Genomic DNA, 23,761 nt, shown 5'->3' with positions numbered 1-23,761 from the left:
ACTGGGTATATGCTGATGCTTTTTAATTAATTCTGATTGCTGAGTGAGAGGCATGGGATAAACACGGAGGTGGAAATGAAGGGAGCACGGGGAAAACCTGCAAGGAAGGGCAGCTGCCACCCCTAAGAGAAGGCATGTGGATTACTACCCTTAACCAATTAGCTTTCATGACTTTGATGCAACTGAAACATCGCGACGGCGGGGGGAAGGGAATTGGATTCATACAACAGCCAACGCTGGGCCCCGACTTATACGGTCCGGGTGGACTGATACGCAGACATCAGGGAAAAAGCGCAGGACTGCTTCTGCAGCCCCAAGTCCAAAAGCAAAGCATGTTGAAGGAGCAGCATTGTCTGAATCAACAAGTTCTCAGATCAGGGGGAGAGCAACTGCTTCTAGACCTAAAAGGATCAGACTGACGGTCACTCAGATAATGTTCGGCCCTCATATTGGTTGCTCCAGTCAATAAAAATAAAAATGAAAAAGGACAGTAGTACACTGACAAAAAGTACACTTCTTCAAAGTCGCAATCCCATTAGAAAAACAGTTCAAACATGTAAACAATATACAATAAACAGGCATATGCAGGTATGTCATCATTACATTACAAAAGAAAAAACAGTTCAGCGCAAAAACAGAATTCGGTCAAAAAGCTCAAATGTCCCTTTGGTCTCCCTTGCCACTAAAAGTTCCCCATAAAAAAATCCACCTTATCACATTGTTGAGATGAAATTATATTTTGCTCTACAAAAATGTGACATCAGATGGAGATGCCCAATGCACTCATTAATACAGTTGAAAAGGTCTAAGTGAGACTGTGTCTAAAATATAATCATTGGTCATTCATATTTCAATTATTTTTAGAGATATTTTCTTTGCAAATAAAATAACTTAGCTTTTTAAAAAAAACATGATGTGTCTTTCTTCTCTTAACTTGCTGCCCCAGCAGTGATATGGGATCCTCTGATCCTGAGGAAGGGGGGCAGCGCTCGCCGACTGGGATGATCGAGAAAGGAAAAAAAATATGGCTGCGCTGTCCAGGCTCGGCGCCACGGAGGCACTGCAAGCCCAGGAGGGAGGGAGCGTAGTAATGTCATCGTGTGCATGCCACGGCTTAGCCATGCACCTTTCAGAGGACACAGGAGAAGAGTTACCTTCACTAGGGTAAGACCAGGAATGGAGCTGATTCCGTTGTGCTGGGCCTGGGAAAGTAGCTGCTTCCACTGTGCTGGGCCCAGAGAGGGAAGAGCCATTATACAACCCAGGAAGAGCTGCCACCCTCAGGCCCCCAGCCCGTGAGGAGTCCTTACTGTCATTGGGTCCCTGTCTAGGGAGATAGATCACAGCTGCTGCCTGCCTGGGGGAAAAGAAGTGGTGAGGGAGGGGAGGAGAATGGGCAGAAAGGCCAGAGAGAGGGAGCAAGTGGAGGGGAGCGAAGGATGAGATGGGGGAGGGGAGTTAAGGTGAACATAAGAATATAAGGTATGCCATACTGGCTCAGACCAAGGATCCATCAATCCCAGCATCCTGTTTCCAATCCAAGTCACCTGTATCCAAACATTAAATAGATCTCAAGCTACTATTCCTTATTGATTTATAGCAGTTTATGGATTTTTCCTCTAGGAACTTATCCAAATCTTTTTTAAACCCAGTCACACTAACTGCCATAACCACATACTCTGGCAATGAATTCAGAGCTTAATTATGCCCTGAGTGAAAACGAATTTTCTTCGATTTGTTTTAAATGAGCTACGTGCTAACTTCATGGAGTGCCCCTTAGTCCTTGTATTATCTTACAAGCCGATGCAATATAATGTGCTCGGCCGAGTGCATGGCTTTGCACATCCAAAACTCTTCTTGCAGAGAGGGGATTAGCGCATCCAAAACGCGTGCCCAAGCCAGCGCATAGCTAATAACACTCATCACATCTAAATTCATGTAAATGCCCATTTTAATGCTGCAAAATTAACATCTGCCCAGGAGCAGGCATTAAAGCCTGCGGCACTCAAGGGTTGATGAAAATAAACAAAAAAATCCTGCTTTATGTGATTCCTCCTTTTAGTATCCTAGCGATACAAAATAGGAGGAGCCACAGGAAGCAGAACTATCTCCCACTCAAGGATTTAACAAACAAAAAAAAAATCCTTCTTTCTGTGGGTCCTCATAGGGGGAAACCATAGAAAGCAGCATCCCCAAGTTCTGGCCCAATTGGAGCCCCTGCTGCCAGTGAGAGAAGGAGTGGATACGTTAATATTAAGTGTCAGGCTCTTGATATTAATTTATTCACTGCACTTCCTGCCGATTGCTCTATTCACTGTCACATGTCAGTGAGACCCCAACACATTCAAGAGAAGTCTAAAGACATGGCTTTTTAAACAAGCCTTTTATAAAGAGACCGGAGAATAAAAAATACTCTGGAATAAACAGAAGAGCACCGGCACACAGCACTATTCTCATAAATGTGCATTACAATATTTAACAAATTGAGTACACAATGAATGTAATAAGATAACACAGTAAATGTGATTTTTTTTGACCTGTAAAAGTACCTTCTAGGTACACCTGGCCAGAACCTACATCACCTAAACATTTATACGTATTTTTATAGTTTAATGTAACCAAAACTTAATGGCACCTGTTAGAATGTACTATAGTACGCTTACTCCAAACTTACTTATGTGCCTACATGTAAACCTTTGCAATGGTATATAACTTAGTGACAGTATAGAAAAGACTTTAAATAAATAAATAAATAAATAAATAAATAAATAAATAAATAAATAAATAACCTTTCAGAAGGCTGTCCTGAAAGGGGATTGGTCCTTTCACTGACAAGTGTCAGTGCAAAGGACCAATCAGGAACAGCCCTGCCGGTGGTGCGGTGGGAGCTCTGGCCATGCTGTTCTAGACGTACAGCCACTTATTCTGGGACACACAAATTACCCATCTATCTATTTTAGGAGTTACAACCCAGGAAAGAACTAGGCATCATTGTGGATAATACATTGAAATCAATGGTTCAGTGTGCTGCGGCAGTCAAAAAAGCAAACAGGATGTAAGGAATTATTAGGAAGGGAATGGTGAATAAAGCGGAGGATGTCATAATGCCTCTGTATCGCTCCATGGTGAGACCGCACCTTGAATACTGTGTACAATTCTGGTCACCGCATCTCAAAAAAGATATAATTGCACTGGAGAAAGTGCAGAGAAGGACGACCAAAATGATAAGTGGCATGGAATGGCTGTCCTTTTAGCACGGCAGCTCATTTGCCTATTGCATCGAGCGCCCAGGACAGGTGGATGTGCGTGCATTAAAAAAACACGCACCTAGTTTGGATGCACTTTTTTTTACAAACTGTTGTATCGGCCTGTGAGAGAGTAAATAAACAATTTACATTAACCTGTTCAAGTCCTTTCATGATTTTGTAGACTTCTATCATATCCCCCCTCAGCCGTCTCTTCTCCAAACTGAACAGTCCTAACCTCTTTGGTCTTTCCTCATAGGGAGCCATTCCATGCCCCTTATCATTTTGGTTGCCCTTCTCTGCACTTTCTCCAGTGCAACTATATCTTTTTTGAGATAAGGCGACCAGTTTTCAAGGAACAGTCTCACCATGGAGCGATACAGAGGCATTATGACATTTTCCGTTCTATTAACTATTCCCTTCCTAATAATTCCTAACATTCTGTTTGCTTTTTTGACCGCCTTAGCACATGGAGCCAATGATTTCAATGTATTATCCACAATGATGCCTAGTTCTTTCCTGGGTGGTAACTCCTAAAATAGATCCTAACATTGTGTAACTACAGCAAGGTAGGAGAATAAAGGCAAATAGTGTAAAAAAAAAGTTAAGTAAAGAAAACATGACAAAATAAAAAATAAGCAAACTAAGAAAAAAATACAAAAATATGGAGAAAAATAGGAACAATAGTGAAAGCAATAAAAGCACACACAGAAAATATTAGGCAGGGTGGGATGGAGATTTTCCAGCTCCTAATAATTTTGGCTGGTACCTGAGTTTTTGGAAAAGTGTTCCACCCCCTTGCTGTTTGTCTGTAGCGTATGGCCTGTCTGTCCTGGTGTAGAGTGTGTATGTCTGTCTATGTCTGGTGTGCTGTGGTCTTTGTGTGGTCTGTTGTGTAGTATGGTCTGTCCTCTTGTGTCTGTCCCTGGATGTAGTGGAGTAGTGTTTTGAGAAGGTTTTTCTATGAAGCCAGATTTGTTAAATATAAAATCATTACAGCACTGTGAAATTACACTGATCAGACTTATAAAATTATTCAAGGTTGCTGACATGACAGAATATGTTGAGATACTAGATGGCCAGAAGACAAAGGGTATGTCACAGTTCAGCCTTAAGTTTCGTTCCTGCCTTTTGGACCCGAGTTACAAGAAATCACATGACTTAAAAGAATCCCAGCCCCATTAACATATATGAGATAAAATTATTATACCCTTTTAAGAGGATGCTGTGTTAATGTCACTCAGTAAAAACCACAGGCCCAACAGAATCAAGGTTCTTAACCATACATACCAACATGAATAATGTTTAATAGGGTTGTGGCGAGCAAGATCAAATTTTGACCTTCTACCCTGGAAGCATCTTCAGAGTTTGTGAACACTCCTAAAATGTGCACATGAAGAATGTTTCCAGGCCAGAAGGTCAAATGTTTGACAATTTGTCTGGTCACCTGTGATCCAGGGGAGAGCCTAAGTCATGGATGACTTCCTACCCAACAGTGAACCTCTTCTCTTCCTTTATTGTGCCACTTATTTTATTTGTTGAGAAGCCAACTGGCTGAATGATGCCAATTTTATTTCTGTCTCACCTACTCCATCTTTTCCTCCATCTCCCCCCACCGTGGTGTTTAAAACATGTCATGGAATCTACCGGGATTAATGTTTGGGTACTTGCCAAATATTTATGACTTGGACTGGCCGCTATTGGAGACAGGATGCTGGGCTTGATGGACCCTTGGTCTGACCCAGCATGGCATGTTCATATGTTCAAGGCTGTACAGCTCAAAAGACATGCAAAACCTCAAAGAAAAAACAACTGGATAGTATCTAACTAGACACGAGAGTTGCTAAGACAAGTACAGTAAACAAATCATGAACCACTCAGCAATATGGAGATAAAAATTATGTAGCAAGAGAGTATTGTAAAAGCAACTGAATAAAACTAAACAGGTACTTGAGTTTCATTAAGTCAAAGACAGAGTATTCGCTGTCTAAAACATTTCTCTGTCACATTTGTATAAGCCCAAGGCTCCAGGACTGAAATCCCAGCACGGTCAACACAAACATTCATTCTTCCCATAGAGAGAAAGCAACTGCCAACTGTGCCTGGGTAGTGTGGCACATGCATGCAGAGTCTGTAAATCACTTCAAAACCATACGTTCCTCCCATAACTAGAGGAAACCATTTTATGGGAAGCAAACATGCAGAAAATCTAGTAGCAACATGTACACACACACACGCGTGCGCGCGCACACACATACACACACACACAGCCATCTCATGAGCTTTCTTTTCCTTCGCAAAATAGGATAAAATACCTTGCATTCAATTGCACCAAGGAGAGAAATAGTAATGTCATTTGTCGTAAGGGTGGGTCATTACTCATATTCATGGCTGTGAGGCCAAAATAGAATCCTAGTCAAAAATGGGGTACAAATAAAAAATCTGGCTTACCTAAATAATTAAAAAAATTAATAAAGGATGTCAGGATATTCCAGAACTCTAAGATCAATCACACTCTACACAATGTAGCAGCATCAGATATCCCAGGACCCTACAGTCACAAGCACACTATACCAGCATATATCCCAGGAACTCACAGTCACTCACTCCCTGTACACTGTACCAGCACATATCCCATGACTCTACAATCACCTGCATACTGTATCAGCACATATCCCAGAACCCTACAGTCACTCCCTGCACACTGTACCAGCACATATCCCAGAACCCTACAGTCACTCCCTGCACACTGTACCAGCACATATCCCAGAACCCTACAGTCACTTCCTGCACACTGTACCAGCACATATCCCAGAACCCTACAGTCACTCCCTGCACACTGTACCAGCACATATCCCAGAACCCTACAGTCACTCCCTGCACACTGTACCAGCACATATCCCAGAACCCTACAGTCACTCCCTGCACACTGTACCAGCACATATCCCAGAACCCTACAGTCACTTCCTGCACACTGTACCAGCACATATCCCAGAACCCTACAGTCACTCCCTGCACACTGTACCAGCACATATCCCAGAACCCTACAGTCACTCCCTGCACACTGTACCAGCACATATCCCAGAACCCTACAGTCACTCCCTGCACACTGTACCAGCACATATCCCAGAACCCTACAGTCACTCCCTGCACACTGTACCAGCACATATCCCAGAACCCTACAGTCACTTCCTGCACACTGCACCAGCACATATCCCAGAACCCTGCAATCACTCCCTGTACACTGTACCAGCACATATCCCATGACTCTACAATCACCTGCATACTGTATCAGCACATATCCCAGAACCCTGCAATCACTCCCTGTACACTGTACCAGCACATATCCCATGACTCTACAATCACCTGCACACTGTACCATCACATATCCCAGAACCCTACAGTCACTCTCTGTACACTGTACAACACATATCCCATGATGCTACAATCACCTGCACACTGTACAAGCACATATCTAGTGGTTTAGAACAGTGGGCTACGAACCAGGAGACCAGGGTTCGAGTCCCGCTGTCGCTCCTTGTGACCTTGGGCAAGTCACTTTAGCCTCCATTGCCTCAGGTACAAACTTAGACTGTGAGCCCTCTGGGGATAGGGAGCTACCTACAGTACCTGAATGTAAACTGTGATATCTTAGATTGAATGTTGGTATATAAAAATAATAGATAAATATCCCATGACTCTACAATAACCTGCATAGTGTTCCAGGACATATCCCAGAACCCTACAGTCACTCCTTGCACAATGTACCAGCACATATCCTACACTCAAAAGGGCAGATATACGCGTGTAACCCTTTAAAACCTGCTCCTGCGCGCGCCATGCCTATTTTGCATAGGCCCGGTGGCGCGCGCAAGCCCCGGGACGTATGTATGTCCTGGGGCTTGAAAAAAGGGGCCAGGAGTGGGTGGGGTGGTCCGGGGATGGGGCCTCCTGCACAGTGACAGTGCCGGGGGATCGCGTGCCGGCACTCGGCCGGTGCGCGTAACCTACGCCTGCCCAGAGGCAGGCGTAAATAAAAAAATAAAGGTAGGGGGAATTTAGGTAGGGCTGGAGGGCGGGTTAGATAGGGGAAGGGAGGAGAAGGTGGGGGGGGGTGAGGAAGAAAAGTTCCCTCCGAGGCTGCTCCGATTTCGGAGCGACCTCGGAAGGAAGGGGAAAGCCATCGGGGCTCCCCTAGGGCTCGGCACGCGCAAGGTACACAAGTGTGCGCCCCCTTGCGCACACCGACCCCGGAATTTACAACATGTGCGCGGCTGCGCGCACATGTTGTAAAATCAGGCGTAGATTTGTGCGCGCACCGGGTTGCGCGCACAAATCTACACCCGAGCGTATTTCTTAAAATCCGGCCCAAAGCGTACTAGCATATATTACAGATCCCTATAGTTGCTTACTTTGGGGTAGATTTTAAAAGGGTGCGCGCGGGCGATTTGATAACTTTTGCTTCTGCAGGCGTGCGCAAGTTATAAAATCCGGGGTCGGCTGAGCCGCGCAGCCTTCCCCCGTTCCCTCCCAGGCCGCTCCGAAATCCTCCGGATTTACGGGCGTAACCCTTTGAAAATCTGGCCCTTTGTGTACACTGTGTCGGAGCGTATCATGGGACCCTACAATCACTCAATCACATAAGCCCGAATTTTCAAAGTTCTGCGCACGGTAAAATCGGGGGTTACGAGCATGTACAGGGCCTTGTGATGCATGCATGTTATAAAATAGCCGCATCCATGTGCCTGCGCCGGGAACCACACATTTGAAAATCCACCCTGTAATGTACCAGTACATATAAGAACAAAAGAATTGCCATACTGGTTCAGACCAAGTGTCCATGAAGCCCAGCAACCTGTTTCCAACAGTGGCCAATCCAGGCCACAAATACCTGGCAAGATCCTGCACAGTAAATAGATCCCATGCAGCTATTGTGCAGTGATAAGTAGTGGCAATTCCCTAAGTTTACTTGGTTAATAACAGTTTATGGACATCTCTTCCAGGAACTTGTCCAAACCTATTTTAAACCTAGATACACCATCTTCCTTAACCACATCCTCCAGCAATGAATCCCAGAGTTGTGTGAGAAAATAATTTCCTCTGATTTGTTTGAATGTGCAACTTACTAACCTCATGGAGGATACCCTAGTCTTTGTGGGGTCAATTTTCAGTTGCTGTGCGGCTCAGCTAGTTAGCCAGATTAACATGGACCTCTGTATTTTTTTGAAAGACTAAATAACCAATTTACATTTACCTGTTCTATTTCACTTATGATTTTATAGACCTCTATCATATCCCCCCTCAGCCATCTCTTCTCCCAGTTGATCAGACCTAACCTCTTTAGCCTTTCCTCATAGGGGAGCCATTCCATCCGCTTTATCATTTTGATTGCCCTTCTGTGCACCTTTTTCAATGCAACTGTACCTTTTTTGAGATGCGGTGACCAGAACTGTACATAGTACTTAAGGTGCGGTCTCTCCATGGAGCGATACAGAGACATTATGACATTTTCCGTCTTATTCTCCATTCCTTCCCTAATAATTCCTAAACATTTTTGATCACTGCTTGACACTGAACTGAGGATTTCAAAGTATTGTCCACTAGGGATGGGGATTCGTTTGCAAGGAAATAGGAAATGCTGATATTTCCTATTTTGTTGCATTTCAGAAATTTAAAAAAAATGATAGGAAGAAATATGAAATTTCATGTAGTTTTTCCTATTTTTTTTTTTGGGTGGAGGAGAAAAGAAAACTAAGTTATTCCCCCAACCCTTCCCATTTATTAAAATATGGAGCCCCCCACACTCAGTCCCTCCTGCCCCCCAGGACTCACCAAAAATACCTGGTGGTCTAATTTGGGGCCTGGGAACAACCTCCTGTTCCCAGGCTGGTGGCTGCCATTAGTCAAAATGGCGCCAGCTTCCCTTTGCCGTTACTATCATTCTCATATGCAATGCACATCACAAATCCTAGGACTGTACAGTTCCTCACGCCCTGTACACTTTACCAGAACATATCTGAGGACTCTACTAGGGATGTGCATTTGTTTCATTTGTTTAATTTGTTTCATTCGTTTCCTATTACGTCAATTAGATGTGCATTCGTTTCATACGTTTCATATTACATGCTTGTATAGGAAACGTATGAAACAAATGCACATCCCTAGACTCTACAATCAGGAGCTTATTCATTAGAAAAAGAACCATACTCATGTTTCTCAAGTAATTCAGTGCCAAAAATGTGAGCCGAGATGTTGTATATGTGAAACCAAACATTGGAATGAATCGGCACGAGCTGGTGAGTAGCATAGAGAAAGGCAAGGCAAGAACATTTTTGTAGGGAGACAAGCTAGTGGCATCTTACGACCACGATTCTAAGGATGAACCTCAAAGCTACCCAAGAACAAGGGACTCTGGTGTTCTCTCTCAATTACCTGCCTGCCTTGTTGCTAAGTATGCAAGTACTCTTTAATCATGGACTTTGCACCAAATTTCAAAGGCAAAAAGTGAGTTTAGTTTCAAAGTGATCAGATTACCCATGGCCTTTCACACCTGCTTTACTTGGAGCCAAACTTTTGCCAGAATATAATAACGCCGTGCATTATTTTTGGAACACACCCACTACAACAATGTGCTCTGTGGGAGACCGTGATTACATTTAGCTGGATTGAGGGAGGTAAATTGCTATTTATCCTGGGTGAATGGCTGTGAAATTTAGCTTTGCTGTGCCTACAATTGTGAAACCTGCAGTTTGATTCCCTCCCTGACCTTCCTGTCTGCTGCTCTGAAACCTCTTATCCATCAAAAGCAAGCAAAAAGACTTACAAATAGTGACGGCACACCCAGGCATGCCTAGTTCGTATCTGCTCCCTCCGGCCCCTACCCTTTCAATTAATCTATGAGTTGGACGTGTTGCTTTTATGATCCAGCCTATGTTTGGCTTCCAAATTTGGACACCATCTTTAGCTCATTCTACACTGAGCAGGTTACACATTCTTGCGAGTCAGTCCGAAATGTATTAAGTTATTCCAATAGAATGGTTTTCTGGCTTTAATTCCAGTTACTGAAGTGATCTAATCCAGTAACCTCATTGCTTTCTTGACATATTTGGCAAAAAAAAAAAAATAGAGCATCGTTTAAAACCCTGGTTTAAAAATTACTGACAAGATGTAAGTTACTCTGAAGAGAATGGAGGGAAGCCGATTCCTCCACAGTCTGTAAAGGTTTGCTGAATGGGGAGCAGATAGTGATAAAATAATACAAAGGTTGCATTGTTTGGGTTTTATAATAGCAAAATTAAAAGAGAGTGTTTGTGCCCGGTCGCAGACGGCTGCAACCTCTCATGCACACCTCTTTTTTCCTGCACCGTCAATCATGAGAAGAATGGCGGCTGCCGCCAACCAACGTCGACCTCCCCGGAGTCCCTGGGACGGCGTGGGCGCTGCCGACCACCATCTTACTTCTGGAATCACCTAGGCGCCCGTGCAGGGCCTCCTTATGTATACGTCATGGCGGGAACCTCGGGGGGCATCCTCTCCCAATGACATCAACCACTGGTGTACTTAAGCTGACCGGCCCACTGCTAAGAGGAGTTAGCAAGGAGGTCTCTCATTGTTAAATCTGCTCCACTCTTGGATCTCCTGATCCAATATCTCCTCGTGGCATTCAGATGCTCTGGGTAATCGCTCCACGGGGGCCCTTCCGCGTCTTGGCTATCCGCTCTTCAGAGAGCCTTTCTGCCTTGCACTTCACCTGACCCCGCTCCTTGGGTCTCTCTCCTGGAACTTCCTTGTGTGAGTAACTTCTTCAGTTTCCTACAATGCCAACATTGCTGAAATCTCCACGGTGTACCCCGTGCCTCGGGCCACTACCGTTCTTCAGCATTACCGCTTCTACATATCCTGCGCTACAGGGTATTTCTGCAGCTACTCAAGATCCTCTGCTTGGTTCCTGTATCTCAAGACCTCATCTACCTCATCACCTATAGTACAGTTATCCTCGGCATACCACGCGCTGCGGGCCACTATCGGATCTGCATTCTGAGGTATCTCAGGAACTTCCTGGTGTACCACACGCTGCGGGCCACTACCGGACCTTCTCATCTACAGTACCACCCTGGCTATATCGTATTGCTCAAGAACTGTGTTTATTGCTTATCCCGCTCCTCGGGTTATACCTTATTTTTTCTCTCTAATAAAGTCTCTCTCACAGCTGTGTCCTACGTTGCTAAGACCACGCCCACCGACGGTGAGGCTCACAGGGCTCCTCCCTGTGGGCGGAGACATCTCTCATCCTGGCCTGAGGTTCACAATTTCCTACAAAATCATACAGAGAGAGAGAGAAAAAAAGAGAGAACATCTCCGAGACACTGCCTCCAATATTGCTGTGCCTAGCAATGGCACCCACAAAAAATAGGATTAATTAAGGAAAAGGTTTCCAGTCATAAAATATAAAAATAATGCCTAATGCCTGGAATGCAGTGGGCAAATGTAGGGGGTCTGTTTACTAAGCCATGTTGTAATGCTGCTTTAATGCGAGTCACCTCTTACAGAATTTACTAAAGTGTGGTAAATACGCATTTGCATAACATAAGTACCGGAGAGTAAATCCTGCAGTTGCAGTGAATGACATCCTTCACCTACTACTACTACTACTTAACATTGCAGAGTGATGCATGGAAGATGCAAAAACCCAAGGGACAGGTCAAGGGCCGGATTTTAAAAGCAATGGGATTTATGCGCGTAGGAGGCCTTACGGGCGCCAGGCCTATTTTAAAAGGCCCAGCCATGCGTGTAAGTCCCGGGGCTTCGAGAAAGGGGCGGGGAGGGGGCGGGGTGGGGTGGGGTTAGAGGCCCCCGGCACAGCTGTGTTGGAGGATCGCGTGCCGGCAGGCTGCCGGCACGTGCAGCCTGCGCCTGCTTCAAGCAGGTGCAAAAGGTGAGACAACTTTTTTTGGCGGGGTTAGGATAGGGCTAGGGGTCGGGAAGGTTAGGGGAAGGGGTAGGAAGGATAGATTAGGGGGTAGGGAAGTTCCCTCCCAGGCCGATCCTAAATTGGAGCGGCCTGGGAGGGAACAGGGGAAGGCCGCAGGCGCCGACCCCTGATTTTATAACATGTGCGCACATGTTATAAAATCGTACGTCCATGTGTGCGCGCCGGGTAGCGCACACACATGGACGTGCACACGCAACCTTTTAAAATCTATCCCACAGTATTGGGGGTGAATTTCTTCTGAGCACAAAGGAAGAGAGGGATCTGGGGACAGCTGTAATCTGATGATGCTAAGGTGGCCAAACAGGAGGATAAATCAATGATAAAAGCCAGAAAGATGCTTGGCTGTAGCGGGAGAGGAACGGTCAGCAGAAAAAGGGAGGTGATATTGCCCCTGTATAGGCCCTGGTGAATACTATTCACAATGCTGGAGACCTCACCTTCAACATGATTTAAACAGGAGGGAGTTGGTTCAAAGTGAGCTACAAAAATGGTCACTGGTCTTCATTCTAAAGCATATGGGGATAGACTTAAAGATCTAAACATGTACACTCTAGAAGAAAGGTAAGATAGGGAAGATATGATAGAGACATTGAAATATCTCAGAGGTTTCCATGCACAGGAGGTGAAGCTTTTTCAATGGAAAGGGGGCTCTAGAACAAGGGTTCATGAGATGAGGTGGGAAGGAGCAATCTTAGGAAATATTTCTTTACAGACAGGATGGTGGATGTGAGGAACAGCCTCCCAGTGGCGGTGGTGGAGACAAAAACAGTATGTGAATTCAAGAAAACATGGGAGAAATACAGGGGGTCTCTAAGGAAGTGATAAGAATTATAATGTTAAATTAATTGGATGATTGGGCAGACTGGATGGACCATAGAGTCTTTTTCTGCTATCCTGTTTCTATGTTTCTATTTCTATAGCACTGCAAACAAAATACAAGAGACAGTCCCTACTCAATAGAGCTTACAATCTAGTCAAGCAAACCTATAGGTCAAGAAACTTGGAGATTTACACAAGGTAAGACAATGGTTAAAATTAGTTAAAGAGGTTGAAGGCTTAAAATGTAAAAGCAGCCTCACTCCCAATGATGCTAAAATGAACCCTCCCCCTCGCACTAAATATTCCCCAAGCATATTCCCCCATCCATCCATCCTGTTGGCAGTGCTTCAGCTCCAAACACCCCCACCCGATACTACAAAAATTGAGACTCCTCCCCCCAAAGGCACTGGTCCCCCGTCCCCCCCATGGTCTCCTCCTCCCAGACCTCCCCTTACCCACTGGACCCCCTGGGTCAAGAGCAATCTCCAATTGCCCCTGACCTGCCGGTGCCATAATATAAAATGGTGCAGACAGAGAGGTACATTGAGACCTTCAGGGACATAGTAGCCAAGTTCCAAATCCATTCTGGCAGCCCCAGTGCTGCCTTGGATCAGAAAGGTCGCCCAGTAGGAGAACATCACCCTGGTGTAGCAGGAAGTGATCCTGTAGCAAGGACCTGCTCTCCAGGTGATGTATTGTCCTCTCGCACTGAGGACAAGTCTCCCAGGGCTACTGCCCAGGAGGGAAGGATTAGGTCGGCCATCATAGTTGGTGATTCGATTATTAGAAATGTAGATAGCAGGGTGGCTGGTGGACGTGAGGACCGCCTGGTAACTTGCCTGCCTGGTGCGAAGGTGGCAGACCTCACGCGTCACCTAGATAGGATTTTAGACAGAGCTGGGGAAGAGCCGGCTGTCGTGGTACATGTAGGCACCAACAACATAGGAAAATGTGGGAGGGAGGTTCTGGAAGCCAAATTTAGGCTCTTAGGTAGAAAGATTAAATCCAGAACCTCCAGGGTAGCATTCTCTGAAATGCTTCCTGTTCCACGCGCAGGTCCCCAGAGGCAGGCAGAGCTCCAGAGTCTCAATGCGTGGATGAGACGATGGTGCAAGGAAGAGGGATTCAGTTTTGTTAGGAACAGGGGAAACTTTTGGGGAAGGGGGAGTCTCTTCCAAAGGGATGGGCTCCACCTTAACCAGTCTGCTGGTGCTAACCTTTAAAAAGGAGATAGAGCAGCTTTTAAACTAGAACAAGGGGGAAAGCAGACAGTCGCTCGGCAGCGCATGGTTCGGAGGAATGTATCCTTGAAGGATGCTAATGAAACAGGAGAGTTAGTGTATCCCAACAGAGAGGTTCCAATAAATGCAAAAGTTGCCTATTTGCCTATAAGTAAAGAATTACCTGGGAGGAGGTATAGCCAAAATGGCGGATGATTGAGGAGAAGAATCAGAATGCTCTCCAGTTTCCTCGGTATAATTGCTTTACCACTGTTACCTTTTCAAGTTCCTTATGCCGCATATGAAGCGCATAGCCAAGCTCCGTGAGAGCTTGGCAGTTCTGGATACTTCGGATCTTAACCAATGAAGAATTGAGAGCTTCTTTTCCTCAACACTGAACATGCTGGGAGCGAGGGCCGTTGAAGGAGGTGATGTGGAGCGAACGTCTCCTCTCATGGCCGAGCAGATCTCGCTAAGTTGCGGCTCACCAGAGACACCGTCCCCACCCCATCGGCTGAGTGCAATGAATGTTGCTGTTACTCTGGCTTCTTCATCCGTTTCCACTGTATGACCTGCAATGCAGGAGACTGATTTGGGAGCCAAAGGAGAAGGATCCAAGGGGAACATTGCAGCGGAAGAGGTTTTGGAGGGCCATTCTACGGCCTATTTGCTCCCCTCTTTATGGGAACAAACTTGCTCTGCTGTTTCAAACTTGGACTCGAATCGGGACGCTGAGACTGGATCTTCCAGGCCCTTTTCTATTGAAACCTAAAGTTATAACTCTTGATGTGGTCTGGGAAGCATCAGTCTCAACAGAGTCTGCAATTGTTACATTATCTCAGATATATACGGTAACTAACAAGCGTACCATGAAATACTGAAAAAAAAAGGTTTCAGAACAAGAAAAGAGACTAAATGATGTTGAAACAAGGTAAGCCTCAGCTGAAAAGCTTCAACAGAATTTGGTGCATTCTGAAAATGTTCAGGTTAAAAAGATGGAAACTATAGAAAATTCATTAAGAGGCCTTAATATTAGGGTTCTTAATTTCCCAGTTATTAAACTGATGCCTACTGTGGATACATTTAAGAACTATATGGTTAATAACCTCAAGATACCAGCAGATGCTTTGCCATTAGTTACAAAGGCCTATTTTTTGCCTCAGAAAACTGCTGAGGGCCCAGAAAGTGACGGGAATGTTCAGCAGTCAATGAATCATACGGATGTTTTGGAACTCTCACAGGAAGATCAAGCTGCTCACAGAGGAACATTATTAGTGAGTTTTGCATTTCTAAGTGATAAAAATACAGTTCTTAGGTTTTTCTTCTGGAATAGGAATTCTCTATTTCAGGGACAGAAAATATGGATGTATCCAGACATCACACGTATTACGCAGGAGAAGAGAAGGAAGTTTCTTACTATGAGATCCGATGCCTTAGCAATCTGTTCTAGGTTTATATTACGTCAGTCCTGTAAATGCGTGGTAAATTTCCAGAATTCTAAATATGTTTTCTTTGAGCCGTCACAATTGTGGGGTTTTTTTGGATTCTCACCCTAAGTGAGTGATAAATGTAACCAGTGCAGTTGGCAAGTGTTAGTAGGCGATGAAACCTGTTTTCTTTTTTCTTTATTTCCTAGATGTTTATCGCTCTTGGATTTTCCTGAGCTACCACCCCCCCCCCCTAATTTCCATATAATTGAAGATCATATATATTTCTTGTAACTTTAAAATGAGTCACTGTATTCGATTTCCTGTACCTTTATCTTACCTCACAAGTGTAATTGTATTAAATTTGAAATTCAATAAAAATAAAATAAAAAAATAAGTAAAGAATCACCTAAGTTAAAGAATTCAAAATTATCCATATCAACTGAAAAGAAGGTTGTTAATACAAACGAAAAACACACTTTGTAATGTCTGTATGCCAATGTCAGACGTCTAAGAAGTAAGATGGGAGAGTTAGAATGTATAGCAGTGAATGAGATAGACATAATTGGCATCTCACATACCTGGTGGAGGTAGGCTAACCAATGGGACAGTGCTATTTCAGGGTACAAATTATACCGCAATGATGAGGAGGATCAACTTGGTTTGGGTGTAGCACTTTATGTCCGGGAGGGTATAGAGTCCAACAGGATAAAGATAATACAAGAGCTAAATGCTCAGTAGAATTTATATGGGTAGAAATCCCATGTGTATTGAGTAAGAGTATAGTGACAGGAGTATACTATCATCCATCTGGCAAAATGATCAGACAGATGATGAAATGCTAAGAGAGATCAGGGAAGCTAACCAATTTGGCAGTGCAGTATTAATGGTAGATTTCAATTACCCCAATATTGACTGGGTAAATAAGAACATAAGAACATGCCATACTGGGTCAGACCAAGGGTCCATCAAGCCCAGCATCCTGTTTCCAACAGTGGCCAATCCAGGCCATACGAACCTGGCAAGTACCCAAAAATGAAGTCTATTCCATGTTACCGTTGCTAGTAATAGTAGTGGCTATTTTCTAAGTCAACTCAATTAATAGCAGGTAATGGACTTCTCCTCCAAGAACTTATCCAATCCTTTTTTAAACACAGCTATACTAACTGCACTAATCACATCCTTTGGCAACAAATTCCAGAGTTTAGTTGTGCGTTGAGTGAAAAAGAACTTTCTCCAATTAGTTTTAAATGTGCCATGTTCTAACTTCATGGAGTGCCCCCTAGTCTTTCTATTATCTGAAAGAGTAAATAACCAATTCACATCTACCCGTTCTAGACCTCTCATGATTTTAAACACCTCTATCATATCCCCCCTCAGCCGTCTTCTCTCCAGCCTGAAAAGTCCTAACCTCTTTAGTCTTTCCTCATAGGGGAGCTGTTCCATTCCCCTTATCATTTTGGTTGCCCATCTCTGTACCTTCTCTATTGCAATTATATCTTTTTTGAGATACAGCGACCAGAATTGTGCACAGTATTCAAGGTGTGGTCTCACCATGGAGTGATACAGAGGCATTATGACATTTTCCATTTTATTCACCATTCCCTTCCTAATAATTCCCAACATTCTGTTTGCTTTTTTTCAATGTGTTATCCACTATGACGCCTAGATCTCTTTCTTGGGTTGTAGCACCTAATATGGAACCTAACATTGTGTAACTATAGCATGGGTTATTTTTCCCTGTATACATCACCTTGCACTTATCCACATTAAATTTCATCTGCCAGATAACTAGGTTGTTTCTATGATTACCTTAATCTCTGCTCTGTGAAATACCTGTAATGTCTCAAAGTTTTTTCCTTATGTTTAGGTATTAGTATAAAGAACGTATCCTGTAAAAATATGAAAAGTTCAATAAAAATAAATTAAATAAATAAATAAATTTCATCTGCCATTTCGATGCCCAAATTTCCAGTCTCACATGGAGAGACTGGAAAAGTACATGCTAGAGACGTAAAATTCCTAGATGGAATAAATGACTGCTTCATGGAGCAATTGGTTTGGAAACCAATGATAGAGTGAGTTATTTTAGTTTTAATTCTTATTGGAACGCAGGATTTGGTGAGAGAGGTAATGGTGGTGAGGCCATTTGGCAATAGTGATCATAACATGATCAAATTTGAACTATTGACTGGAAGGGGGACAATACGTAAATTTACAGCTCTAACACTATATTTTCAAAAGGAAAACTTTGATAAAATGAGGAAAATAGTTAGAAAAAACTGAAAGGTGCAGCTGCAAAGGTTAAAAGTGTACAACAGGCGTGGACATTGTTTAAAAATACAATCCTAGAGGCGCGTCCATATGTATTCCACACTTTAAGAAAGGTGGAAGAAAGGCAAAACGATTACCGTCATGGTTAAAGGTGAGGTGAACGAGGCTATTTTAGCCAAAAAAACATCCTTCAAAAATTGGAAAAAAGGATCCACCTGAAGAAAATAGGATAAAACATAAGCATTGTCAAGTTAAGTGTAAAACATTGATAAGACAGGCGAAGAGAGAATTTGAAATGAAGTTGGCTGTAGAGGTAAAAACTCATAATAAAAACATTTTCAAATATATCCGAAGCAAGAAACCTGTGAGGGAGTCGGTTGGACTGTTAGATCACTGAGGGTTTAAAGGGGCTCTTAGGGAAGATAAGGCCATTGCAGAAAGTCTAAATGAATTCTTTACTTTTGTGTTTACTAATGAGAATGTTGGAGAAATAATGGTTCCAGAGATGGTTTTCAAGGATGAACTGAACCAAATCACTGTGAACCTGGATGATGTAGTAGGTCAGATTGTAGGCACCCCAGGGTTCTGAAGGAACTAAAAAATGAATTTCAGATCTATTAGTTAAATTTTTTAACCTATCATTAAAATCATCCATTGTACCTGAAGACTGGAGGGTGGCCAGTGTAACCCCAATATTTAAAAAAGGCTCCAGGGGTGATCCAGGAAACTATAGACCAATGAGCCTGACTTAAGTGCTGGGAAAAATAGTGGAAACTATTCTAAATATCAAAATCACAGAGCATATAGGAAGACATGGTTTAATGGAACACAGTCAATGTGGATTTACTCAAGGCAAGTCTTGCCTCACAAATCTGCTTCATTTTTTTGCAGGGGTTAATAAACATGTGGATAAAGATGAGCCAGTAGATGTAGTGTATTGAATTTTCAGATGGCGTTTGACAAAATCCTTCAGGAGAGGCTTCTATGGAAACTAAAAATTCATGGGATAGGAGGCAGCATCTTTTCATGGATTACAAACTGGTTAAAAGACAGGAAACAGAGTAGGATTAAATGGACAATTTTCTCAGTGGAAGGGAGTGGGCAGTGGAGTGCCTCAGGGATCTGTATTGGGACCGGTGCTTTTCAATATATTTATAAATGATCTGAAAAGGAATATGACAAGTGAGGTAATGAAATTTGCAGATGATACAAAATTGTTAAGCACAAGCGGATTGTGATAAATTGCAGGAGGACTTTGTAAGACTGAAAGATTGAGCATCCAAATGGCAGATGAAATTTAATGTGGATAAGTGTAAGGTGTTGCTTATAGGGAAAAATAGCCCTTGCTGTAGTTTCATGATGTTAGGTTCCACATTAGAAGCTACCACCCAGGAAAAAGATTTAGGCATCATAATTGTCAGCTTAATGTGCTCTGGCAGTAAAAAAAACCAAACAGAATGTTGGGAATTATTAGGAAGGGAATGGTGAATAAAACGGAAAATGTCATAACGCCTCTGTATCGCTCCATGGTGAGACCGCACCTTGAATACTGTGTACAATTCTGGTCACCGCATCTCAAAAAAGATAAGGTTGCGATGGTGAAGGTATAGAGAAAGGCAACCAAAATGATAAAGGGGATGGAACAGCTCCCCTATGAGGAAAGGCTAAAGAGGTAGGGCTGTTCAGCTTGGAGAAGAGACGGCTGAGGGGGGATATGATAGAGGTGCTTAAAATCACCCATTTATCTAGAATAGGTAAATGTGAATCAGTTATTTACTCTTTTGGATAATAGAAGGACTAGGCGGCACACCATGAAGTTAGCATGTAGCACATTTAAAACTAATCATAGAAAATTCTTTTTCACTCAACGCACAATTAAACTCTGGAATTTGTTGCCAGAGGATGTGGTTAGTGTAGTTAGTGTAACTGGGTTTAAAAAAGGTTTGGATAAGTTCTTGGAGGAGAAGTCCATTAACTGTCTTGTGAATAGCCACTGCTATTATTGGCATCAGTAGCATGGGATATACTTAAGAACATGCCATACTGGGTCAGATCAAGGGTCCATCAAGCCCAGCATCCTGTTTCCAACAGTGGCCAATCCAGGCCCTAAGAACCTGGCAAGTACCCAAAAACTAAGTCTATTCCATGTTACCATTGCTAGTAATAGCGGTGGCTATTTTCTAAGTCAACTTAATTAATAGCAGGTAATGGACTTCTCCTCCAAGAACTTATTCAATCCTTTTAAAACACAGCTATACAAACTGCACTTGGGGTAGATTTTTAAAAATACGCCTGATTTTATAACATGTGTGCGCAAGGGTACCCATGTTATAAAATCGGGGGTCAGCACACGCAATGGGGTGCACACTAGTGCACCTTGCATGAACCGACGCCTATGGCCTTCCCCGTTCCCTTCCCCCTATTCTAACCTTCCCACCCCCCCCAGCCCTACTCTAACCCCCCTGACCTCTGTCTTACCTTTTGTGCCTGCCTCTGGGCAGGTGCATGTTGTGCGTGCTGGCAGCCTGCCGACACACGATCTTCCGACACAGCGGCAAATGACTGCTGTGCCGGAGGCCTCCGGCCCCACCCCTGGACCACCCCGTTTGTAAAGCCCCAGGACTTAGACGCGTCCCGGGGCTTTTATAAAATAGGCCCGGTGCGCTTAACCCCCCCCTATGAGCGTAAATCCTCTGGATTTACGAGCGTAGGGCTTTTAAAATTAGCCCCTTAGTGTTTTGATACTTGTTATGACTTGGATTGACCACTGTTGGAAACAGGATGCTGGGCTTGATGGGCCCTTGGTCTGACCCAGTATGGCAATTTCTTATGTTCTTATGTGCTGGCTGACCCAAAGCTGTCCTTTCCACCAATGCATCTCATTTATATTTTACGCATGTTAGGCCAGTTTTTGTTGCTATATTAGTAATGCGCATGTGAGTGTTGCCAATAATGCCTGTTGAATTCCAAATTCCGCATTCAACACTAGTTGCCACATTAATCATGGTTTTATTAAATAGATAAGTGAGATCACTTTTAACTTTCTTCTGAGTGGCTGAGGTTGTTACTTGGCCAGGAAATTAAGTTAAATTGGACAGTATAAAATCCTACAAAGAATTAAACAAGCTTTGAAATGTATAGGGGAAGAGGATGAAGACCATGGCAGGATCAGTGGCATGTAAGATGTAAGATTAGGGCTATATTTTTGTTATAATTTGCTTTTCATTTTTTAGCTCAGCATTCCAGCTACCTTCTATTTTTTCACATGCTTCTCACCTAGACTTTTTCATGCCCCTCCCCACCTCAGTCACATCCCCCTGTATACTTTTGTTTCCTCATTAATATTTAAATTTATTAAGACAACTCCTTAAAAGTTGCAGACAAAATGTCCCGCCCTGTCTGACCCAACAGCATGAGTTGACAGAATGTAAGCTGTATTGTACTTCAATTTTAAATAAGATTTTAAAATCTTTTTTTTAAATAATTGAATTATGAATTCATATGGAAAATGCACAAATGGACTGTAGCCAAGATTGAAGCCTTGTTGACTAGTGCTACTGATCACAAATTTCAAACATGTGCTGAGCAGCTCTGCTAGTTAGTCAGATACGCTTATCCAGCTAACTAGTACTTTATATTCAGTGGTGCAGCCACACCACTGAATATCCCCAGCTATCTTAAAGTTGGCCTGATAAGTTTGCCTGACTAAGTTTAGGACAGCTCTGTGGCATGACCAGAGTTAGCTGGATAACTTATGACTTATCCAGCTAACTCAGCTCCTCCCCGGAACACCCCTAGTACACCCCTAACTTATCCGACCAAATTCTAGCCGGACAATTTAGCTGGATAAGTGGCCACATTTTCATTTAGCTGGATAGCTTCATAGTTGTCCAGCTAAATGTGTATGAATATGGACCTCAGCAGGTCAAAAATAAACATGCACTCCCTCTGATATGTAAATACACTACACAATCAACTCAGAGGCAATCGGCAAAATTTATGCCCATACTTATTTTATTGTCCAAATATTTTAAACATCATTTACATCATCACACTACTATGCGACCACAATGCTTACATATATCTAAAAAATCCCACCTCATTCATGCATTACCCTTCATTCACACCACTCACACCTTTCATACCACATATCTCATAAAATATGATCACGTAAGCCTAACATTACTGATTTTCCATACTAATGACCCAGATGATACCTCACCTCATTCATGTAATATATACACTTAACAGTTTAGTGTTTTAAATCACATAACCATCATATTACAGAATGAAAATTGATTCAAGTATATGCACATCCATTTTATACAATTAATGCTTCTATTTAAACCAAATACATGTTCCAATCTACTGCATTTGATATTTTTTAATCATTTAATATTTTTTAATCATGTATACATATTGATATTTTTATCAATATGCATACATGATTAAAAAAATAAAAATATGTGTATGTTATATTTTGTAAACCGCCTAGACGGATAGATTACTACCCCTTGGTGTGGTATATAACAACTTTTAAATAAAATAAATAAATAAATAAAAGTACGCCCACGCAAATTTATAAAATCTACCCCTGTATGCGCATAAGAACACGAGATCAGACGAAGGTGAATCGAGCCCACCATCCTGTCTCTGACAGTGGCCATTCCAGTTCACAAGCAGATCCCAAAAAGCTTTCTTTTCGCTTGCTCCCAGGGACAAGCAATGGCTTTCCCAAGTCCACCTGGGACCTGGGAAAGCCATGGACTTTTCTACCCGAACTTGTGCAAACCTCTTTTAAACCCCGCCGTGCTCGTCGCCTTAATCACGTTCTCTGGCAATGGATTCCCATTGCTTGATTGCGCGCTGAGTGAAAAAGTATTTTCTATGATTTATTTTAAATTTCCTGGTTGTTAGTTTGGCGGATTGTCCCCTTGTTTTAGTATTATTTGAAAGGGTAAATTACTATCCTCCATTTATCTGTTCCACCCCACTCATGGTTTTGTGAACTTCCATCATGTCCCTTTTCAATCGTCTCTTTTCCAAGCTTGTGTATCCTCTCATTGTAGGGGAGCCCTTTCACCCCCTTTATCGTTTTGTGGTGCTATAATCTGAAGCCTGTGTATGTAGGACAGCATAAGAGGACTCTCCATATAGGACAGGACAGATACATTTATTTATGTATTTATGAATATTCGATATTCCATCTTTACCAAGCTGGACTAAAGGCAGATTACCATCAAATGTATAAGTAAACACCTGTTAGGTTAGCATTATAGTTTCCAGTGATTATAGGGAAATATCAAAAGGGGAGGGTGCACAATTTAAAGACACTTTACTTTTACTTTTATCCGAAATAAAAGCTTACAAAGTAATCAAATATCTCCCCAACCACCATCATGAATTTAAAAAAAAACCCAATACAAGTGTCTTTTCAGAGGGAAGGGATAGTGGGACGTTATTATGTAATGTTAAAGAGACTTAGATTCTGTTTTGTGAAAGCCTTTTCTTGCTAAACTCTTAGACAGAGCATTAATGGACGGTGTCATTAGCACAGGCTCCAACATAACCCATTGAAACCAGTAACACTGCAGCGGCAGCCGAATAAAGGAGGGAGCTGGGCATGGCAGGCAGCGGGATCGGGGCTTGCCTTGAATACTGTAGCACAGCTAAATCACATGAAAGGGAAAAAAGCGTCTTGCAGCCTAATTGAAAAGCGATGAGACCATTTCCCTGCGAGATGGGGTCAGCTCCCCTGTTAATGTGTTTTCTCTCTCTCTCTCT

Source organism: Rhinatrema bivittatum, chromosome 3 (genome assembly GCF_901001135.1).
Source record: "Rhinatrema bivittatum chromosome 3, aRhiBiv1.1, whole genome shotgun sequence".
NCBI classification, from domain to species: Eukaryota; Metazoa; Chordata; class Amphibia; order Gymnophiona; family Rhinatrematidae; genus Rhinatrema; species Rhinatrema bivittatum.
The sequence above is the reverse complement of the archived record's forward strand: the minus strand, read 5'-3'. Positions refer to the sequence as shown.